At 34.8% G+C, this 23,344-nt stretch overlaps 1 pseudogene; it reads left to right on the top strand.

The window, feature by feature from the left end:
• The first annotated feature begins 7,568 nt into the window (after positions 1-7,568).
• Positions 7,569-23,344, top strand: part of LOC137934321 (UDP-glucose 4-epimerase GEPI48-like) — a 41,668-nt pseudogene continuing 25,892 nt past the window's right edge.

Genomic DNA, 23,344 nt, shown 5'->3' with positions numbered 1-23,344 from the left:
TCTATGCTAAACCTCTCCATTAACCAAGTTAGTTGAAAAATTCTACTTGGTTTTTTTATGAGTATTTGATTGGAGATTTTTTTAAAATTGAATTGCTTGGCAAAAGAAAATATGAGTCACAAGAGTGATATACTTAGAATTACTACTATACCCTTACTAGGGGTATCAAATTTCATGTGTCCACATCGATTCACAGGTTTCTCATTACAAAAGACCTTTTTGGTCTCTTCACCAACCGTGGAACACCTGTTTATGAAGAAGATATTTTTTATAACAAGTGGTTAAAAATGATACTTTGGTTATTAGTTGGCTTATCAATAGCATGGAAGAGCATGTCTCCAACAATGTTATTCATCTTGATACTGCTAAACAAATTTGGGAGACATGTGTTAAGCTGTATTCTAGCTCTGAAAACTTGCATAGGCCATATGATATTCTCCAAAGAATGCTTAACACTAAACAAAGAGAAAATATCCATGAATATTTGGCTCGCATTAGAGGCCTTCTTCAAGAATGGAAAATAGCTCAGCCTACCTCCACGGATGATTATGTCCAAGACAAACAAAAAGAAGCTTTAGTCACTGCCATATGCCTTGCAAACATTAAACCGTATCTCGAAGTTGCTAAAAGTCAACTTCTTAGCGCTTCTGCTATTTTCACTTTTGACGATGTATGTGCCACATTACTTCGTATTCCATATGCTTCTTCTTCTACTACTGAAGTATCATCCGCTATGTACTCCGAGAATAGGGAAACATCATACGACCATTGCCAAGGCCGTGGCAGAAATTATAGAGGAGGAAGAGGAAGAGGTGAAAGGAATGGTTCTGTTAGAATAAATAGCAAGGAATGCATTAAGTGTGGGAGATATGGCCACACTATAGATACATGTTATTAAAAGGAATGCACCTATTGTGGAAGATATGGCCACACTATAGAGACATAGTCCATAACAAATCGGATTGGACGAAGGCTAATCAAGCCTTAGTAAGTGATACAAATGAGGACCAGGTTACTACATCAACAAAAAAGAAAACCCTTACTGATGATGAGTATGATTTATTCCAAAAAATGAAAACATTGTTGGGTTTTACTCTAAGTTCCTCCTCAACTGCTGTTGCCACCACTACTTCAAGTATGCTATATGCCTCCTCTTCATCCTGGATAATTGACTCAAGGGCCTCCGAGTATCTCACTGGTAAAAAAAATCTACTACACTCAGTTTCTCTTTGTCTCTCTCATAAATTTGTTACCATAGCTGATGGCTCTCAAACTAAAGTTCTAAGGAAAATATCCACTTTTGTTACACCATCACTTCCACTCACATATATTCATTTTGTTCTTACTTTTCCCTTGAATTTTTTATCTGTTAGTCAACTCACAAAATATTTTAATTGCTCCATCAACTTTTCACCCACTTCTTGTGTGTTTCAGGATTTTATAACGAAGCAAGTGATTGGTGGAGGCTATGAACAAGGGGAGCTTGACTACCTGGACGTGCCTAAAATAAATATTGTTTCAACCAATGAAACTAAGACAAGTCTATGGCACAACCTGTTGGGACATCCATCTGCACAATCTCTTCATCGTCTTTTTTTTACTCTTAAAGAAAGGTCAGAGTTAAATTGTGAAGTATGTCAACTGAGCAAACACCATAGGACTACATACTCACCTCATCCAGAACTTAAAAGTATTACTCATTTTTCATTGATTCATACAGATGTATGGGGACCTTTGAGTGTTTCAAATATTTCCCGAGTCAAGTACTTTATTACATTTATTGACGATTTTACTCATACCACTTGGTTATTTCTCTTTAAATAATGTTCTAAAATACCATCCATATTTAAATCCTTTCATGATATGGTACTCACTCAGTTTGGTCAGAAAATAAAAGTACTTCAGTTTGATAATGCCAAAGAATATACTTCCAGAGACCTTGACTCCTTTTGTCAATAGAATGACATTATCCATCAAACATCGTGTGCCTACACCCCTCAACAAAATGGTGTAGCATAACGGAAGAACCGTCAATTTCTTGAGGTAGCTCGTTATTTACTATATACCATGAAAGTTACATACTTTTATTGGTTGCATGCCATTCTTACTGCTTGTTTTCTTATAAATAGGTTACCCTCTTCAGTTCTAGGTAATAAATCCCCATACTCGTTATTATTGCCACATGATGATCCTTTTTCACTTCCCTTGAAAGTTTTTGACTGTCAATGTTTTGTTCATATTACCTCCCCACAACACAATAAACTTGATCCCAATCTATCAAGTGTATCTTTTTATGATACTCTTGCACACAAAAGGGTTATGTTTGCTACTCCCACTCTCCAATGTTTACTTGTGTCCAGTGATGTCACTTTTTTTAAGACTCTTTATACTATTCTGACAATGCTCCTCCGGGTCTATCTTCAGTACCAAAGTCTCCTCGACCGGTTGTGCCCTGTGCTACGGAAACTGCTCAACCTATATACACATTGGCTGACACCACTCCTGCTAAGTTTACGGATCCCACCAAGGTAAGTCCATCTTATCCTATTTTATTTCCCACAATATGATATTTGTCCTATTGTCTTGCGAAAAGAACCCAAAACTTGCACTAGGCCTTCTTCTTTGTTGGAAAATAGGGCCCAAGCCCACATGACTAAGGAAGTTCCACATATCTAAGATTATTATAAGATGGGTCACACGACCAAGGAAGGCCCACAAGATGGGCCCAAACCCATAAGAAGTAGGACCCACCATAATTACCACAAGCTGGCATCCTTATTACATAAATTAGAAGATCAAGAAGGACTCACAAAGGCATCTTTACCTTATGGTCACATCCTAGAAGAGTTCTAGTTTGAGTTATGTTTGTATTTTATTTATATTGAGTTATTTAATTATGTTATGAATTATCTTTAAGTGTTAGAGTTTGGGTGTAATTGGGACAAAGGTAGTTTTATTGTAATTAGAATCTACTACCTTCCTCTATTATAAATAGAGGTTCATGTACTTTGATTATAAAAAAGTTAATGAAGTCAATGAAGTAATTATCTTTTCCATAAATTCAACATAGTATCAGAGAAGGTTCTGTGAGTTGACTTGGTTAACCCACAAAGATAATGAGATCCTTTCTCTCAACCCTAAACCCTCAGTCTAGGTTCATATTTTTTTTCAATCCCTACACCCATAGATTGGTTTGCATTGTTCACTGCTATACTGAGATTGTCATATTTCAAATTATATATTGACGGAAATATATTGGGTCTAATTTCCAAGGAAAAGTGATTTTTTTCCAATTGAAGTTATCTACAGAGAGACATCGATATTTGAATGATTGAAGGTCAGATTGCAAAAGAGGTTTGAGCAACAATAGAAAACTTCAACTTCTGATGTATTTTATGCTCTCAAGAACTAGACTTTATGTGGAGAAATATATATCAAAATAAATATATGTAAGTCTATTCTTTTACATATTCAACCAATATTTGATCTGAGTTATCTACAAAGAGAAATCGATATTTGAAGAAGCAAAGGTCAGATTGCAAAAGAAGTTCGAGCAGTAGCAAAAAGCTTCAACTTTCGAGGTATTTTATGCTATCAAGACAGAGACTTTATATGGAGAATAATATATCAAAAGAAATATATGTAAGTCTATTTTCTTACCTATTCAACCAATTCTCGGTATGATATTTTTAAATGGAGATATTGATCTTGGAAGAGTCAATGGTCATGCTAGAAAAAAAGGAGAAACAGTACTTAGTTCGGCCAGATGACAGAGACTTAAATCTATTAGATTATTTATCTTCTGATAATTATATTTTATGAAAAGAAGTTATACTTGGATAAAATGTATTTAAGTATAGTTTCATAAGTATAAAATTTCATGTAAATTTGATCTATATTTAAAGATATATTTGCATTGGAAGAATCAAAGGTCATACTGGTATTATATTGTATTGAAAAATCTGAATTTATGCCTTTTATTTTGCGTCACTGTTTGAGTTGCTATATCAGAAAAATATCTCACTTCTCCATGATTTAAGGGCTTATTACTACGTCTATGTTATTTGGGCTTATTGTTGTATCTACGATATTTGGTTCAAGATGGGATCACTGCCATTACCTCCCAACTTGAGGGGGAGAAGTAGAGGAAGTACAAGAAAAAAATATTTTATTCCTTATGTTGTGGATAAAGTTTATGTGACCAAAATATTCAAGAGAGGGGGAGCACAATTGAAACTTGTACATCTAAGAAGAAATTTTTATGTCGGATTATTTCATGGAATCTTTTACAAAGTTTATTATTTGGTTCATGTTGTATGTGTTGGAAGATGGTCATGTTATATTCAGCTGCAGCTATTATGTCTCTTTGGGGACATTATTATTGAAGAAGAGGTGGCCTCATACCATTATTTATTTGTCCCCATAAAAAATATCAAAAATATCAACGATTGGGATTCTATGATGAATGAACTTAATACCCCGTCAAAAATATCAAATGTCAACGGTTGGGATTCCATGACGGAGAAACTTAATACCCTGACAAAAATATAAAAAATGTCAATGTTTGGGATTCCATGACGGAGGAACTTAATACCCCGTAAAAAATATCAAATGTCAATGGTTGGGCCACCATGATGAAGAGACTTATTATTACATCTATGTTATACCTCCTTGAATTGGCCAGCTGGGCCTCATGGAAGAGAGCACCAACGTGAGGGGGGGAGGGGGGGGTGTTGGATTGGAGGACTGCCATTTTATACAAAAAAAAATTTATACATCATTTGCAGCAATCTGGGAGTTCTTGATTTTCTCCCACCCCCAGCTTGAGGGGGAGTGTTGGAAGATAGGGCCCAAACCCATATAACCAAGGAAGACCCACATATCTAAGAATATTATAAGATGGGCCCAAGCCCATAAGAATTAGGACCACCATGATTACCACAAGCTGGCATCCTTATCACATAAATTGGAAGATCAAGAAAGACTCACAAAGGCATCTTTATCTTATGGTCACATCCTGGAAGAGTTATAGTTTGAGTTATGTTTGTCTTTTATCTATATTGAGTTATTTAATTATGCTAGGACTTATCTTTAAGTGTTAGAGTTTGGGTGTAATTGGGACAAAGGTAGTTTTATTGTAATTAGAATCTACTACCTTCCTCCATTATAAATAGAGGTTCATGTACTCTGATTATAAAAAAGTTAATGAAGTCGATGAAGTATTTATTTTTTCCATAAATTCAACATACTTCTCTCCCCATATCCAATTTTGTGTCTCACCATCGTTTATCCCCTTTATGTTGTCAATTTCTTTCATCTATCTCCTCCATATCAGTCCCACGGTCGTAAGAGGAGGCTCTCAAAAATTCAAGGAGGAAGGCAGCAATAGACATAGAAATGCAGGCACTATATGAAAATCAGACATGGGCTCTAGTTCCTCTTCCATTAGATAAGAAACGTGTATGTTTCAAGTGGGTTTTTACAGTGAAACACAATCCGTATGGGTCCATTGCTCGGCTTAAGGTTCGCCTCATTGCTAAAGGCTATACACAGTGTTATAGAATTGAATATGAGGAAACATCCTCTCTGATGGCTAAAATGAACTCGGTACGTATTTTATTATCTCTGGCAGTTAATTCTTCCTGAGAGGTGTACTAACTTGATGTGAAAAATGTTTTTCTTGTTGAGGATATTAAGGAAGAAATTTATATGCACTAACCACCTAGTTATGTGGTTGAGGGGGAGTCGGTATTGATTGAAGAAATCCCTTATGGTCTGAAATAGTCTTCTCGAGTATGGTTTGAAAATTTTAGCCCAACCCTCATATGGGCTAGATTTCACAGATATTTGGTAGATCACTCTGTATTTATTAAAAACACACCTAAAGGCAAGGTAATTTTGTTAATATATGTTGGGGATATTATTTTAACTGGTAGTGATCCCGAGGGCATCCAAGAAACCAAAGATTCTCATATGCAGACCAGGTCGGATCCCCGGATGACAAAAAATCTACTTTGGGATATTGTACAATGATTGGAGGGAACTTGGTTACATGGAGAAACAAGAAGCAAAATGTAGTTGCATGGTCTAGTGCAAAAGTAGAGTATAGAGCCATGTCACACACAGTTAGTGGGCTTCTATGGATCATATCCCTTCTCATTGAACTGGGATTTTATACAGAAGCTCCTATGGATCTATATTGCGATAATCATGCAACAATACATATCACATCAAATCTGGTCTTCCATAAGAGAACAAAGCACATTGAAATAGACTACCACTTCCTACGAGAAAAAATTTAAACCGACATATTATTCTCAAACATATATCTTCACAAAGCTAAGTTACAGACATTTTCACCAAACTAGTCACCCATAGGATCTTGTCCACCATATGCAGAGGGTTGAGCATTTACGATGTTTTCTCACCCCCAGTTTGATGGGGAGTATTACAATGTGGGACCCACCATGGTTGCACAAGCTGGTGGGACCCACCATAAGGACATGAGATGCTAACAGGAGTCATGACATGAGCTGGCATGAGTTGGAAGATAAGAAACATGAGCTGGAATGAGTTGGAAGACTTGAAGATCAAGTGAGACCCACAAAGATACCATAAGCTAGTTTCCTTATCACATGAGCTGGAAGATCAAGTGGGACCCACAAAGATGACCACGAGCTGGCATCTTTATCCTATGGTCACATCCTCATAGAAGAGGTTTAATTTGAGTTATGTTAATCTTCTAATTATGTTGAGTTATTTTATTATGATAGACTTATCTTTAAGAGTTATAGTTTGAATGTAATTAGGAGACGATAGTTTAATTGTACTTGGACTCTACTACTTTCCTCTACTATAAATAGAGGTGCTTGTACTCGGAAATAAATCATCAAAGTGGAGTAATTCTCCACTTCTCTCTCGTGAACAGTTACTCTCTTGCCTAAACTCTTTCTTCTTTGTTTCTTTTCTCTTCTCTACCCGAGAACTCTCTCTCATTTTCCTTTTCTTTTTCCCTCGCTCACCTTGCTCGAGATATCAGTGAAGGGGTCCTAAATTCAACAAAAAATAAGTAAAAAAACCATTTCCATAAATAGTTTTTTATTAAAGATTGGTTAATTTTATTTTTATACGAATGTCTCTTTGTGGGGTTGGATAAGTTCACCAAGGTTTTACTTACGATATTCGGTTTCCATTGGAAAAAAAAATCATTTGTTGTTTGTACGTTCTTGTGTAACCCAACACAAAGTTTTAACACATTGAATACATAAAATAATTGAAATATTTTTTAACGTGTCCTAGTTAGAATTAATTGAAGAAATCAATGAAAAAATTGGTTGTTTATTATATTGATACAATACTATGAAAAGTGTTAATTTTTAAAATTCCAGCTTGAATCTGAAGTACATGTTAAGAATTAATCCTTCTTATTGGTGTATCGTAAATAGGTAGCAAAATTACAGCCTTATCCTTTACATAAAATAGTATTCTTCTTTTTTTATCAATCTATAAAAGGTAATTTGGTCCATTGGAGCGAAAATGCTGGATCCAATAGAAAAATACGAAGAAAATTTACTTTTACAGCTAGAGCGGGTTTAGAACCTCCTCCTGTTCGGTGCTTATTTGGAATTTCCCGGTCGTTTGGTGCTTTTTCCTCTTCGGACATGGCTAAGAATATTTTGGTCACTGGCGGAACTGGATACATCGGCAGCCACACGATGCTGCAACTTCTCTTAGGCGGATACAAGACGATCGTCATTGATAACCTTGATAATTCTTCCGAAATCGCTATCAAGAGAGTGAAGGAGCTTGCCGGAGAGTTCGGCAAAAACCTCGAGTCTTATAAGGTAAAGGAAAATCCATGTCCTGGATTTCTTTCTCGTTTTTTTTATCATTCTTGATTTATCATTTCTTTTTCTTTTTTCGCTTTCTTGTTTATTTTTTTCTTTTTTCGCATTCTTGTTTATTATTAGTATTGAGTGTAAGTGTTTTTTTAATCTGGTCAGGTCTTGATAAAGCTGCACAGAATATCTGCAACTTTTGTCTGTCCTTATTTGTGCTGATCATGAGAAGTGTTGAATGCCTTTATTGTTTTCGTGCATCTTCTTAATTGAATCATGGAGCAATTTTAATGGTAAAACAGATTCTAATATTTAAAACAAATTAACCGGTTAGCAGATGATTGCATCGACAAGAAAGATTGCTCTGAGTCGTTAATAACTGTTGATATTATGCCTTTTATTCTGTTCTTCTTGATGAGTGATCTGCTGATTACTTCCTATTTTAAGATCATTGTTTGCTTGAGGTAGATTTTACCACTCAAACTTCCAGACGTGGTTTACATCTTTATATTTCTCTCGAGTTTCATGTTTCTTGAATTTGATTTAAGGTCGACTTTCTTACCTTTCAGATATTTTGAGCTCTCTCTAACGGTTCATACAGTGCTATGTTACTGAATGACGAGTGTACAAACCTTGAGGAAATATACTAAGTTATAAAATTTACATAAGTAGTATATAAAACTGGAAATCCTGATGGTCTTTGTAAAAAGAAGAGAATGGAAACACCCTATTGACGGGGTTAATGATTTGCATGATGTAAAACTCAGTATAGATATTGGCATATGGAAAAAAATTGAACTGCTTCTGCCGATTCCTTGCAATCGAAGGATTTAACATGGCCTAACTTCAGTGTAAAGATAATGAACATTTACCAGAGCTGATACTAATGCACTGACCACTCTGGGAACAAAGTTAGGATATTTTAATTTAGCAAGATCAGGTTTTAGCTGTATTTTAGAAACTTTTAGGTTGTCATGTGTGAATTTTTTATCCCATTTTTTCCAACTCTATTACTAGGCCTTATCCACTTGCTCTTTATACAAGCTTACTTGCAGATTGATCTTCGGGACAAAGAAGCATTGAACAAACTATTTTGCTCATCCAGGTATATCTAATTTCTGTTAGCCTTCTCTTTTAAATTTTCATCATCTTTAAATTCATCTTGGTCACTTTGTGTAATTTTCTATGTTAAATATACAAATCACTAAGAACATGAAGCGGTATGCTCCTTTTATTATTTGTTACCCGTATTTTTTGTCCTTGTCAAATGGCATATGCACATATAGTTACTGGTTGATAGACAAATACCACTAGATACCACCTGTTGCGAAATTTTTCTGAGTGTTGAGTTCTAGACCAAGAGTTATGCATTAGGAGAGAAACCACTGCATAATTGTAGAGTATGTCTTACTAACACAGGCCTGAAGGTTTTGTTTGTTATCCTTTTTACTTCCTATGGATGTGTCTTGGAGAATGCTACACATTTCATTTTCCTGGGGAGTTTAATTTTAGGTTTTTCCTTTGAAAATCTATCCTATCTTTCTTGGACTTGCCAGCATAATAATGTTTGCACCAGATGTGAAATTACATGTCAGATCCTTTTTGTGAGCCTGGTTTTCAAACTAGAGGAAGTAGTATCCTATTGAAAAGAAGTAAAACTAAAAAGTTAAACAGGAGTAATGTCTGTCCTTTGGATTTTTAAGGTATGTTGACTTTAGGTTTTGATATAGGGACCTTGAACACAGAAGTTTTTTGAGTCTTGCTTTACCTTCATCTACAAGAAATAAGAAAATTTCAGGATTTTTGTTGATGGAAATGCACATAATTTCTTACTCTGTTGCGACTTATCATTGACCTTTTATTCTCTTCCCTCCCTAACATTCTTATTGCAGCTTTGATGCGGTTATTCATTTTGCTGGATTGAAGGCTGTTGGTGAAAGTGTGCAGAAACCTTTACTTTACTATAACAAATAATGTCATTGGAAAAATAAACTTGATAGAAGTCATGGGTGCCTACGGGTGCAAAAAGGTACATTGCTATTTTGCTTTATTCAATAATTTCTTTATACTTCATTATATATGTGTGAATTATATCTGAGAAAAAATCTTAGTTAATGGATGCTAGTGTGGATGAAAAATGTACTGCATGTGTTGAATCATTTCTGTCAATAAAATTGCAGGAGGTAGGGGTCATTGAAATTATTATTTTAGAGGTAATCTTGTTTATTTTTTTTAGTTGATCATTTATTTTAAAATCAAGGGAGGAAAATGTTCTCTGGGACACTTTTGGAATTCAAGGTAATGAAAATCATTATAAGGCTCGTATTGACACGACATATTGGAGGTGTTAGGAGCATTATTCAGTTGGAAGTAAATTAGGAGTATCATGATGAATAATGGTCAGCCTCAGTGTTGTAAACCCTACTCGTGAAGTCATCACTTTGCCACATGAATCATCAATGTGTAGTCGGTCTGAATGAAATAATTGTTATTCTGGAAATTCTTTGATGTCTTTATCTTTCTGAATCCACTTTTTTGGCAGTCACTAAATTCTGAGATGGCTTTACCCAGACTAAACTGGATGGCAGAATACATGCACCCATATTAGAATGTCTTATTGGCCAAATTTTCACATGTAGATTCCATTGTGTCACTTACTCATTTTGTCGAGTTCCTCTTGTGACCATGTTTGTTTACTCACACAAGGAAAACATTTCAGCTTGTGTTTTCGTCACCGGCTACTGTCTATGGTTGGCCAAAAGAGGTTCCCTGTAGAAAGAGTTCCCTTTGTGCGCAACAAATCCATATGGGCGTACCAAGGTTTGCTCCTTGATCTTTTTCAAACACGACAAACCAGCCTGCCCACTGTTTCTAACAAATTTTAATGTCAATTGTTGCAGTTTTTTATTGAAGAGATCTGCAGGGATATCTACAGGTTTGATTCTGGATGGAAGATAATATTGCTGAGACACTTCAATCCAGTTGGAACTCATTTCAGCAGCTAGATTGGTGAGGATCCTTGTGGAATTCCAAACGATCTGATGCCATTAATACAAGTAGCCATAGGCAGAAGACCAGCACTAACAATCTTTGGATATGTCTATTCTACGAAGGATGGGGCTGGGGTATGTATTTTACTTTTTATTCCATCCAGCTCCAATGATAGCCAATAACATTTTCTGGAAGAAGGCAAGAGCCATCAGAGATGAAGCATTTTGGTGTAGCAACTGCAGGAGATAAAGCCTCAGCTGTGGAGTTTCTCCACAGAACTGTACCCTAAGTAAAGAATCACATTGATAAGCAGCTGAGGAAGAAAAATATCCAAAGTCCATGCTTCATACTTTATACGAAAATTACAAATTGACATTTGTTCTTACTTTTTAGTAACTTGATTGATGCTATAAAAGTAACTGAATACCATGGCCGTATCACGGTATTATTGAGAATTTTTTACTTGTTTACACATTCCATATAATGTATGCTTATGGTTTTATCCTCAGGTGCGAGATTATATCCATGTCGTTGACTTGTCTGGTGGATACATTGTTGCATTGCACAAACTTGAAAGCTCTGAGTTAGGTATTTACTATGATTGAAGTAAAATATATTTTGTGAGGAAAATATCATGGAGTTACATACTGTGATTGAAACTGTATTTGTCATGGGCATGTTTGATTATTTCAGTGCAATATCTAATGGTTAGTAGATTTTTGGGGAACCAGATGATTCCTTAATGAAAAATTATAAAATGTTATTTAGAAAATATTGTCTTATGCATAATAACCAAATTTAAACTGATGAAAAATATCATATTGCTGATGAAAATAATAATGTGTGCTTGGGACATAACTTAATTGATGATGATGATGATAGGGGAGGCTGTAAAATGCTAGCAGTTAAAATCTAGCATGATGCATGGTTTGAGTAGGCTAACATTATCGAGAACGAAGCAAACATATTTCCTGCGTGTGGCATCAGTTGGATTTTATCTCGATCTCTTCTTTACTAATTTATCTGCATTTCTTTTATTTGCCAAAAGGCATGCTGTCCTTGTTTGTCTTCATCAATTTCTTTTTGTAGAGAGGAACAATAAGATTTTATGTTGGTAAAACAGCTGTTTGTTCCTAGCAACAGTTTAAATTTAAATTGACTTGCGTCAATTAAAGGCAGTGTTTGAAAATGAACTTCAAGAAACTTGGTGCGATAATCTCATTTAACTGACTTTGTACAGGTTGATGTATTAATTAAATATTTACAGGTTGATGTATTAATTAAATATTCAAGTGATGAAATTGGGTTTTCAGGTGTTCCTCCTACAGTGATGGTTAAGTACTTGCATGAAGGGTTCAATCATCCTCAAAGTTTTGAATACTCATTATGGAATGTCAAGATTGGGTCGTTGGAAATGTTTGTGAAAAATTATGGTAGTTGTGAAGATATGGGTCCTTGGGATTTTCCTACAAAGGAGGTTCATCAGATCTCTGTGTTGGATGTCATGTTGGTGAATGCCGACCGACATGCAAGGAACAAATTGGTTTGCAAGGAGGGGGATGAGGGTCACATTAAACTGGTTCCTATAGATTATGGATGTTACTTGCCTGAAAAATTAAGTTTGTTTATTCGCTTCTTGCAGTTCTTTGGAAATTGGAGTAAAAGAGAACCAATTTCCAAAGGAATGCAAGAATCGAATAGGCAAACTTACTTTTTCAGGCAAGCAATATCGATAATACATAGGAACCAATTTAATGTGACCCTCATCCCCCTCCTTGCAAACCAATATGTTCCCAACATGTCGGTCGGCATTTGCCAACCTTACATCCAACACAAAGATCATATGAACCTCTTCTGTAGGAAAATTCCGAGGACCTATATCTTCACAACTACCATAATTTTTCACAAACATCTGCAGTGACCCGATCTTGACATTCTTCAATGAGTATTCAAACCCTTGAGGATGATTGAACCCTACATGCAAGCACTTAACCACCACTCTAGGAGGAACACTTGAAAACCCAATTTCACCACTAGAATATTTAACTAATACGATTGGTACGAAATAACATCAGCCTGTACAAAGTTAGCAAAATGAGATACATATCGCACTAGTTTAAGTGAGAACAGTCCCAGATTTTTTACCTCCTTTGTATAACTTTGATGCCCCCAAGTTTCTAGAAGTTCATTTTCAAATGCTGCCTTTTATTGATGCAAGTCAACTTATGTTTTAACAATTATTTCAAGTACAAAAACAAACACACATCAGCTTATACTTTGCCAATCACGATTACAAAGTGCTATTTTTATTTATCCATAATGTAAAAAGTCATGTATAAGAGCGGCTATATCAATAGAACTCATCAGAATACATCTGACTCACTCAATCGACACCAAACCAACTCTTCACCAACCGAGCAAGGTATGACAACTTTGGGGAAAGTAAAACCAAAGCTAAAACCAGGAGGCAAAAGGGAATGGGTTAATCCACAAGTGCTTCACTTTGCAGAGTTGGATCCTTTGTACCCATACGGATTCTTGCTGGCCCAGTTCCACTGATCCTGGCACATTTCTTCTATTCCAAATAGCTAAATAAATGGTATATACAATAATGTATTCAATATATCTAGAATATCATATATTGATACATATAGCATATAAATAAAATAATATATGGAATAACTTGTTCCATTCATTTACAACCCTATTTTTAAGAGTATGTCTAGGGCCACAAATGGTTTGAGCTAATCTGAATTTCAAATTGCCTTTGATCTACAAACCACGATCTAATTCCCAAATAAATGAATCGAATTATAATTTGGGTGAAAATACTAATCCTCATTTAACATAGGTTAGGATGTGGATATATAGGAAACAAAACTCAACCTAACCCGATTGGATCCTCAAATTAAAATGAATTGGATTGGATCCAAATATTTTGAAACCGACTCATATATGTATACTCGATCGATCTGTAAATAATTTATTTTATTAGAATTTTGTGTAATAAATTGAAGTGGATTGCATGTTTTAGAGCATAAGCAAACGGTTTTTACACCTTTAATATTTTCACGTATCCATCAAGTGTTGCCTTGACTTTTCTCTAATTATACTTTAATGTAATCTTGGGGCTGGTGGGATCTAAATCTCGTCATATATTTAAAGAGAGATTCCATCATGATTTTTAATGGGATACATAACAGAAAAAAAGTAACAGCTAATTTAGTGGGAGTTGGTTGTTTCATCTTTTTTTAAGTTGTTTTTATGACTTTTTTTTTTTTTGAGAGGATGTGTGAATGTATTTAAAAAGAAAAATTACATACCTAGAAGCTAAAAAGACATGTCCTCCACAACAAGATGTTGGAGGGTAACGCCTTTTTTCGCTTGAGCATCGGATAAGTGATTAGCATATCTTGGAACATGTTTCCAAGTGCATTGTAAACCAGAAGTTAAATTACAAATTTCATAAAAAATCTCCCAATGACGCCAAGGAGGTTTTGATGGCTTGGAGCACCAGTTTATAATGACTTGAGAATCCCCTTCAACCAAGAGAGCACCCTCCTTTTTTTGTTTGAAGAGCTTCAGTCCGTTAAACAAACCATGCAATTCCGCACAAGTAGAGTCAGATACTCCAATTGGACCCGCATAAGTGAAGAGAAGATTCGCTTGATCATTGTGAATTACTCCGCCAAAACCAGCTGGCCCCGGACACCTGAGAGCACTTCCATCAAAATTGAGTTTAAAGTGTCCAGGAGGAGGTTTGGTCCATTCAACCATAATAGGAACCGCCAAAACCAGTTGTTTTTATGACATTAATATTAGGTCCTAAAAGGTTAATCTTAGAGATGTGCTTATGTGTGTGTGTGTCAATTTCAATAGTTATTATGAATTTTAGTGATGTAATCCTTATAATGGTTGAACCATTTCCATGCCTTGGACTACTTTTAACATTTATACTTCAAAACTTCATCTTTCTTACTAAAGTGTTCAACTTCTATGCTTAGAGTGACTCTTTTTGCCCAGATTACAAAAGTATGTCTTTGTTGCAATAAGTACACTAGTATGTCATGGTTAAATTGTTGGGTATGCTATCATTAAAATTAAAATACTTTGAGGGATCTTGAAATCATACTCCAACAACTAAAGCTCTTTTTCCCAAGGAAAAGACTTCGAAGTCCTCTTACTAAAATAGGATTAAATGTTTTCGCTATAGATATTTTTTACAACAAATTTTTTTCGCCTTTATCCCAGATTTTCCTTTCTCCCACCTAATCACCTTCAATGTCCTAATCATTTCACGCATCCTCTCTTCTTGTTCTATTGTCTAAATATACTTGTTGTTCTTTACTAGATGTTAATATCTTTAACTACAGTCAATTTGATGACTATGTTGCAATTAATGAAATTTAATTGAAGCTAATGAAATAATTTGCTCTTCTATATCAAACTCTTATATATGTTTATATCATTTACATTCTTCTTCAGTCACCCTCATTATTTAAATACATATTATAAAGTAATATTTTATATTAGAATTTAATTATAATTCTCAACAGATTCGGTTAGCTAAGTCGAGCCTCCCCGATGTGACTAAGATTTACTTTCCCAAAGTTAATCAACAATGTCCAAGATACAAAATTCTGCCTGATTCACTTTTTTTGGGCAATCAACTGGAACCTGAAAGATTTTTTCTCCTTCATCCCCAATTTTCCTTCCTCCCACCTAATCACCTTCAACTCCTAATCATTTCACTCATCCTCTCTTCTTGTTCTATTGTCTAAATATACTTGTTGTTCTTTACTAGATGTTTATACTAAAAAATATCTTTTACTACATTTCATATTAGTCAATTTGATGACTTTGTTGCAATTAATGAAATTTAATTGAACCTAATGAAATAATTTGCTCTTCTATATCAAACTCTTATATATGTTTATATCATTTGTGTTTTTCTTCAGTCACCCTCATTATTTAAATACATATTATAAAGTAATATTTTATAATAGATTTAATTATATTTGTCTATTACAGCAAAATTATAAAATTATTCTTATCCAAAACATAATCCTCTCCAATCCATATAGAAAGTGATTGAATGCAGACTTCAAAATTATCTGAACTGATTCATAAGATTTATGGGTGAATATAAATTGTTAATTAATCCAACCTGATAGAATTTGCAACATTGTGTGGGTTAAAATTTTAAAACCGACCAATAATGGATCCTATAGTTTCCTAACCCAACTGACCCATTTGTTACCCTAGGTAAGTGTGATAAAGTTACCGATTAACTTAAATGGAATAACTTATTCCATTTGATTACTGCCATACTTTTAAGGGCACATACCTATGACCATAAAAAATAATAATAGATCCATTGACCCTTCATTGTTTGGTTTAGGGAACTCATAATAAATATTTCCTTGGGATCTTTAAATTTTTAAACTTTATTTTATAATTTTTTTTACATTTTGTTTATTAAAAATTTGTTGATATATAACTCCCTTAATTTAAATAATAGCCTCCCTCATAAATGGTCTGATTTTTTTCTCATTTTAAGATGCAACTCAGGAAACAGTAATAACACTACACAATAACATCTGTAGCTCTAATAATACGGTATAATTGTTGAGGCTTGGAGTTGGGGTCATGTATTTAATGAATGAGTTTTATTTGTGGAATAACTGAAAGCTTTTTTTTTTATATATAAATGATAATCATCCATTTATTTGTTAGAACTTAGATTTTTTTTTTTAAGAAATAAAAAAATACAAGAAAATAGTTACAATGTGGGACCCACCATGAGGACATGAGATGCCAAGAGGAGTCATCACACGAGCTGGCATGAGCTAGAATGAGTTGGAAGATTTGAAGATCAAGTGGGACCCACAAAGTTACCACGAGCTGGTATCCTTATCACATGAGCTAGAAGATCAAGTGAGACCTACAAAGATGACAACAAGCTGACATCTTTATCCTATGGTCCCGTCCTCATAGAAGATATTTAGTTTGAGTTATGTTAGTCTTCTAATTATGTTGAGTTATTTTATTATGATGGGCTTATCTTTAAGAGTTATAGTTTGAATGTAATTAGGAAAAGGTAGTTTAATTGTATTTAGACTCTATTACCTTCCTCTATTATAAATAGAGGTTCTTGTACTCGGAAATAAATCATCAAAGTGAAGTAGTTCTCCACTTCTCTCTCGTGAAGAGTTCTTCTCTTACCTAAACTTTTTTTTTTTTTTCTTCTCTCTTCTCTACCCAAGAACTCTCTCTCCCTTTCCTTTTCTTTTTCCCTCTCTCACCTTGCTCGAGATATTAGTAAAGGGGTCCTAAATTCAACATGGTATCAGAGCATAAAATTTAGGATCCCCACGTCAAAGGAATGTTCTAAGAAGGTATGATCAAAGCTGCTCATAGAAGGCTCTTTATGAAGCAAGATTGAAGCTCATGAGATAAGTTTAGAAGAAGTTACCAAGGCAGTTTTATTGGTTTAGAATTTTTTTTGACCGAGACCAGTTTATGTTGAGATTTATGTGTAAAAAGTTATAATTCTATGGGAACAAGATTCCCTAATAAAGAAGATTGGTATTGAGCCTATTAAGAGTGGTTATTCATTGAATTTCAGAAATATGATTACTTAGCTTCTATGCTAAGCCTCTCCATTAACCAAGTTGGTTGAAGAATTCTACTTGTTTTTTTTTATTAGTATTTGATTGTAGATTTTTTTAAAAAATGAATTGCCTATTATGGCAGAAGGAAACATGAGTCACAAGAGTGATATACTCAGAATTACTACTATACCCTTGCGAGGGGTATCAAATTTCATGAGCTGGTCCACATCGGTTAACATGTTTCTTATAACAAAAGACCTTTTTGGTTACCTCACCAACCGTGGACCACCTATTGATGAAGAGGGTATTTTTTATAGCAAGTGGTTAAAAAATGATACTTTGGTTATTAGTTGGCTTATCAACAACATGGAAGAGCCCGTTTCCAACAATGTTATTCATCTTGAGATTGCTAGACAAATTTGGGAGACATGTGTTAAGCTGTTTTCTAGCTTTGACAACTTACACAGGCCATATAATATTCTCCAAAGAATGCTTAATACTAAATAAAGAGAAAATATCCATGAATATTTGGCTCGCTTTAGAGGTCATCTTCAAGAATGGAAAATAGCTCAGCCTACCTCCACAGATGTCTCTGTCCAAGACAAACAGAAACAAGTCTTAGTCACTGCCATATGCCTTGCAAACATTAAACCGTATCTCAAAGTTGCTAAAAGTCAACTTCTTAGCGCTCTTGCTATTCCCACTTTTGATGATGTATATGCCACATTACTTCGTATTCCTGATGCTTCTTCTTCTACTACTGAAGTATCATCCGCTATGTACTCCGAGAATAGGGAAACATCATACAACCGTGGCCGAGGCCGTGGCAGAAATTATAGAGGAGGACGAGGAAGAGGTGGAAGGAATGGTTCTGTTAGAATAGATGGCAAGGAATGCACTAAGTGTGGGAGATATGGCCACACTATAGATATGTGCTATTAAAAGGAATGCACCTATTGTGGAAGATATGGCCACACTATAGAGACATGTTATAAAGTCCATGGCAAACCGGACTGGACGAAGGCTAATAAAGCCTTAGTAAGTGATACAAAGGAGGACCAGGCTAATACATGAACATAAAAGAAAACCCTTACTGATGATGAGCATGATTTATTCCGAAAAATGAAAACATTGATGGGTTCTGCTCCAAGTTCCGCAACTGCTGTTTGCCACCACTGCTTATGCTGTCTGCCTCTTCTTCATCCTGGATGAAAAGTGTTAATTTTTTAAATTCCAGCTTGTATCTTAAGTACATGTTAAAAATTAATCCTTCTTAATGGGGTGTCGTAAATAGGTAGCAAAATTACAGCCTTATCCTTTACATAAAATTGTATTCTTCCTTTTTATCAATTTATAAAAGGTAATTTGGTCCATTGGAGCGAAAGTGCTGGGATCCAATAGAAAAATACAAAGAAAATTTACTTTTTTAGCTACAGCCGGTTTAGAACCTCCTCCAGTTTGGTGTGTATGTGGCTGTTCCCGGTCGTTTGGTGCTTATTCCTCATCGGACATGGCTAAGAATATTTGGGTCATGGGCGGAACTGGATACATCGGTAGCCACACTGTGTTGTAACTTCTCGTAGGCGGATACAAGACGATCGTCATTGATAACCTTGATAATTTTCTGAATTCGCTATCAAGATAGTGAAGGAGCTTGCCGGAGAGTTCGGCAAAAACCTCGAGTTTCATAAGGTAAAGGAAATCTTTCTCGTTTTTTTTATCATTTTTGATTTCTCATTTCTTTTTGTTTTTTCGCTTTCTTGTTTATTTTTTATTTTTATCGCTTTCTTGTTCATTCTTGTTTATTATTAGTATTGAGTGTAAGTGTTTTTTAATCTGGTCAGGTTGTGTTAAAGCTGCACAAAATATCTGCAACTTTTGTCTGTCCTTATTTGTGCTGATCCTGAGAAGTATTGAATGCCTTTCAATTGAATCATGGAGCAATTTTAATGGTAAAACAGATTCTAATATTTAAAACAAATTAACCGGTTAGCAGATAAGATTGCATTGACAAGAAAGATTGCTCTGAGTCGTTAATAACTGTTGATATTATGCCTTTTATTCTGTTCTTCTTGAGTGATCTGCTGATTACTTCGTATTTTAAGATCATTGTTTGCTTGAGGTAGATTTTACCTGTCAAACTTCCAGACGTGGTTTACATCTTTATATTTCTTTCGAGTTTCATGTTTCTTGAATTTTTTTTCAGGTCAACTTTCATACCTTCAGATATTTTGAGCTCTCTCTCACGGTTCATACAGTGCTATGTTACTGACTGACGAGTGTACAAACCTTGAGGAAATATACTAAAGTTATAAAATTTACATAAATAGTATATAAAACTGGAAATCCGGATGGTCCTTGTAAAAAGAAGAGAATGGAAACACCCTAATGACGGGGTTAATGATTTGCATGATGTAAAACTCAGTATAGATATTGGCATATGGAAAAAAATTGAACTGCTTCTGCCAATTCCTTGCAATCGAAGGATTTAACATGGCCTAACTTCAGTGTAAAGATAATGAACATGTACCAGAGCTGATACTAATGCATTGACCACTCTGGGAATGAAGTCAGGAGATTTTAATTTAGCAAGATCAGGTTTTAGCAGTATTTTAGAAATTTTTAGGTTGTCATGTGTGAATCTTTTATCCCATTTTTTTCAACTCTATTACTAGGCCTTATCCACTTGCCCTTTACACAAGCTTACTCTACTTCCCACTGCCTTTTGCAGATTGATCTTTGGGACAAGGAAGCATTGAACAAACTATTTTCCTCATCCAGGTATATCTAATTCTGTCAGCCTATTCTTTTAAATTTTCATCATCTTTAAATTCATCTTGGTCACTTTGTGTAATTTTCTATGTTAAATATACAAATCACTAAGAACTTGAAGCGGTATGCTCCTTTTATTATTTGTTACCCGTATTTTCTGTCCTTTTCAAATGGCATATGCACATATAGTTACTGGTTGATAGACAAATACCACTAGATACCACCTATTGCGAAATTTTTCTGAGTGTTGAGTTCTAGACCAAGAGTTATGCATTAGGAGAGAAACACTGCATAATTGTAGAGTATGTCTTACTAACACAGGCCTGAAGATTTTGTTTGTTATCCTTTTTACTTCCTATGGATGTGTCTTGGAGAATGCTACACATTTCATTTTCCTGGGGAGTTTAATTTTAGGTTTTTCCTTTGAAAATCTATCCTATCTTTCTTGGACTTGCCAGCATAATAATGTTTGCACCAGATGTGAAATTACATGTCAGATCCTTTTATTGAGCCTGGTTTTCAAACTAGAGGAAGTAGTATCCTTTTGAAAAGAAGTAAAACTAAAAAGTTAAACAGGAGTAATATCTGTCGTTTGGATTTTTTAAGGTATGTTGACTTTAGGTTTTGATATAGGGACCTTGAACACAAGTTTTTTGAGTCTTGCTTTACCTTCATCTACAAGAAATAAGAAAATTTCTGGATTGTTGTTGATGGAAATGAACATAATTTCTTACTGTGTTGCGACTTATCATTGACCTTTTATTCTCTTCCATCCCTAACATTCTTATTGCTGCTTTGATGCGGTTATTCATTTTGCTGGATTGAAGGCTGTTGGTGAAAGTGTGCAGAAACCTTTACTTTACTATAACAAATAATATCTTTGGAACAATAAACTTATTAGAAGTCATGGGTGCCCACGGGTGCAAAAAGGTACATTCCTATTTTGCTTTATTCAATAATTTCTTTATACTTCCTTATATATGTGTGAATTATATCTGAGAAAAAATCTTAGTTAATGGATGCAAGTGTGGATGAAAAATGTACTGCGTGTGTTGAATCATTTCTGTCAATAAAATTGCAGGAGGTAGGGGTCATTGAAATTATTGTTTTAGAGGTGAACTTGTTTTTTTTTTTTAATTCATCAATTATTTTAAAATCAAGGGAGGAAACAGTTTTCTGGGACACTTTTGGAAATCAAGGTAATGAAAATCATTATAAGACTCGTATTGACACGACAGATTGGAGGTGTTAGGAGCATTATTCAGTTGGAAGTAAATTAGAAGTATCATGATGAATAATGGTCAGCCTCAGTGTCGTAAACCCTACTCGTGCAATCATCACTTTGCCACATGAAACATCAATGTGTAGTCTGTCTGAATAAAATATTTTTTATTCTGGAAATTCTATGATGTCTTTATCTTTCTGAATCCACTTTTTTGGCAGTCACTAAATTCTGAGATGGCTTTACCCAGACTAAACTGGATGGCAGAATACATGCACCCATATTAGATTGTCTTATTGGCCAAATTTTCACATGTAGATTCCATTGTGACACTTATTCATTTTGTTGAGTTCATCTTGTGACCATATTTGTTTCCCACAGGGATAACATTTCAGCTTGTGTTTTCGTCATCGGCTACTGTCTATGGTTGGCCAAAAGTGGTTCCCTTTAGGAAAGTTCCCTTTGTACGCAACAAATCCATATGGGCGTACCAGGTTTGCTCCTTGATCTTTTTCGAACATGACAAACCAGCCTACCCACTGTTTCTAACAAATTTTAATGTCAATTGTTGCAACTTTTTATTGAAGAGATCGGCAGGGATATCTACAGGTTAGATTCTGGATGGAAGATAATTTTGCTGAGATACTTCAATCCAGTTGGAGCTCATTTCAGCTGCTACATTGGTGAGGATCCTTGTGGAATTCCAAACGATCTGATGCATTAATACAAGTAGCCATAGGCAGAAGACCAGCACTAGCAATCTTTGGAAATGACTATTCTACTAAGGATGGGACTAGGGTATGTATTTTACTTTTTATTCCATCCAGCTCCAAGTTATGATAGCCAATAACATTTTCTGGAAAGGCAGGAGCCATCAGAGATGAAGCATTTTGGTGTAGCAACTGCAGGAGATAAAGCCTCAGCTGTGGAGTTTCTCCACAGAACTGTACCCTTAGTAAAGAATCACTTTGATAAGCAGCTGAGGAAGAAAAATATCAAAATTCCATGCTTCATACTTTATACTAAAATTACAAATTGACGTTTGTTCTTACTTTTTAGTAACTTGATTGATGCTATAAAAGTAACTGAATACCATGGCCGTATCACGGTATTATTGAGAATTTTTTACTTGTTTACGCATTCCATATAATGTATGCTTATGGTTTTATCCTCAGGTGCGAGATTATATCCATGCCGTTGACTTGTCTGATGGATACATTGTTGCATTGCGCAAACTCGAAAGCTCTGAGTTAGGTATTTACTATGATTGAAGTAAAATATATTTTGTGAGGAAAATATCATGGAGTTACATACTGTGATTGAAACTGTATTTGTCATGGGCATGTTTGATTATTTCAGTGCAATATCTAATGGGTAGTAGATTTTTGGGGAACCAGATGATTCCTTAATGAAAAATTATAAAATGTTATTTAGAGAATATTGTCTTATGCATAATAACCAAATTCAAACTGATGAAAAATGTCATATTGGTGATGAAAATAATGATGTGTGCTTGGGACATAACTTAATTGATGACGATGACAGAGGATGCTGTAAAATGCTAGCAGTTAAAATCTAGCATGATGCATGGTTTGAGTAGGCTACCATTATCGAGAACGAAGCAAACATATTTCCTGTGTGTGGCATCAGGTCGATTTTATCTCGATCTCTTCTTTACTAATTTATCCGCATTTGTTTTATTTGCCAAGAGGCATGCTGTCCTGGTTTGTCTTCATCAATTTCTTTTTGTAGAGAGGAACAATAAGATTTTATGTTGGTAAAACAACTGTTTGTTCCTAGCAACAGTTAAAAGTTAAATTGACTTGCATCAATTAAAGGCAATGTTTGAAAATGTACTTCAAGAAACTTGGTGCGATAATCTCATTTAACCGACTTTGTACAGGTTG

This window comes from Aristolochia californica, unplaced genomic scaffold (genome assembly GCF_029961685.1).
Source record: "Aristolochia californica isolate CCGP_79_NKW_82.1479 unplaced genomic scaffold, dmAriCali1.0.hap1 SCAF_10, whole genome shotgun sequence".
Taxonomy (NCBI): Eukaryota; Viridiplantae; Streptophyta; class Magnoliopsida; order Piperales; family Aristolochiaceae; genus Aristolochia; species Aristolochia californica.
Note: the sequence above shows the minus strand (reverse complement) of the source record. Positions and strands in the feature narration are given on the sequence as shown.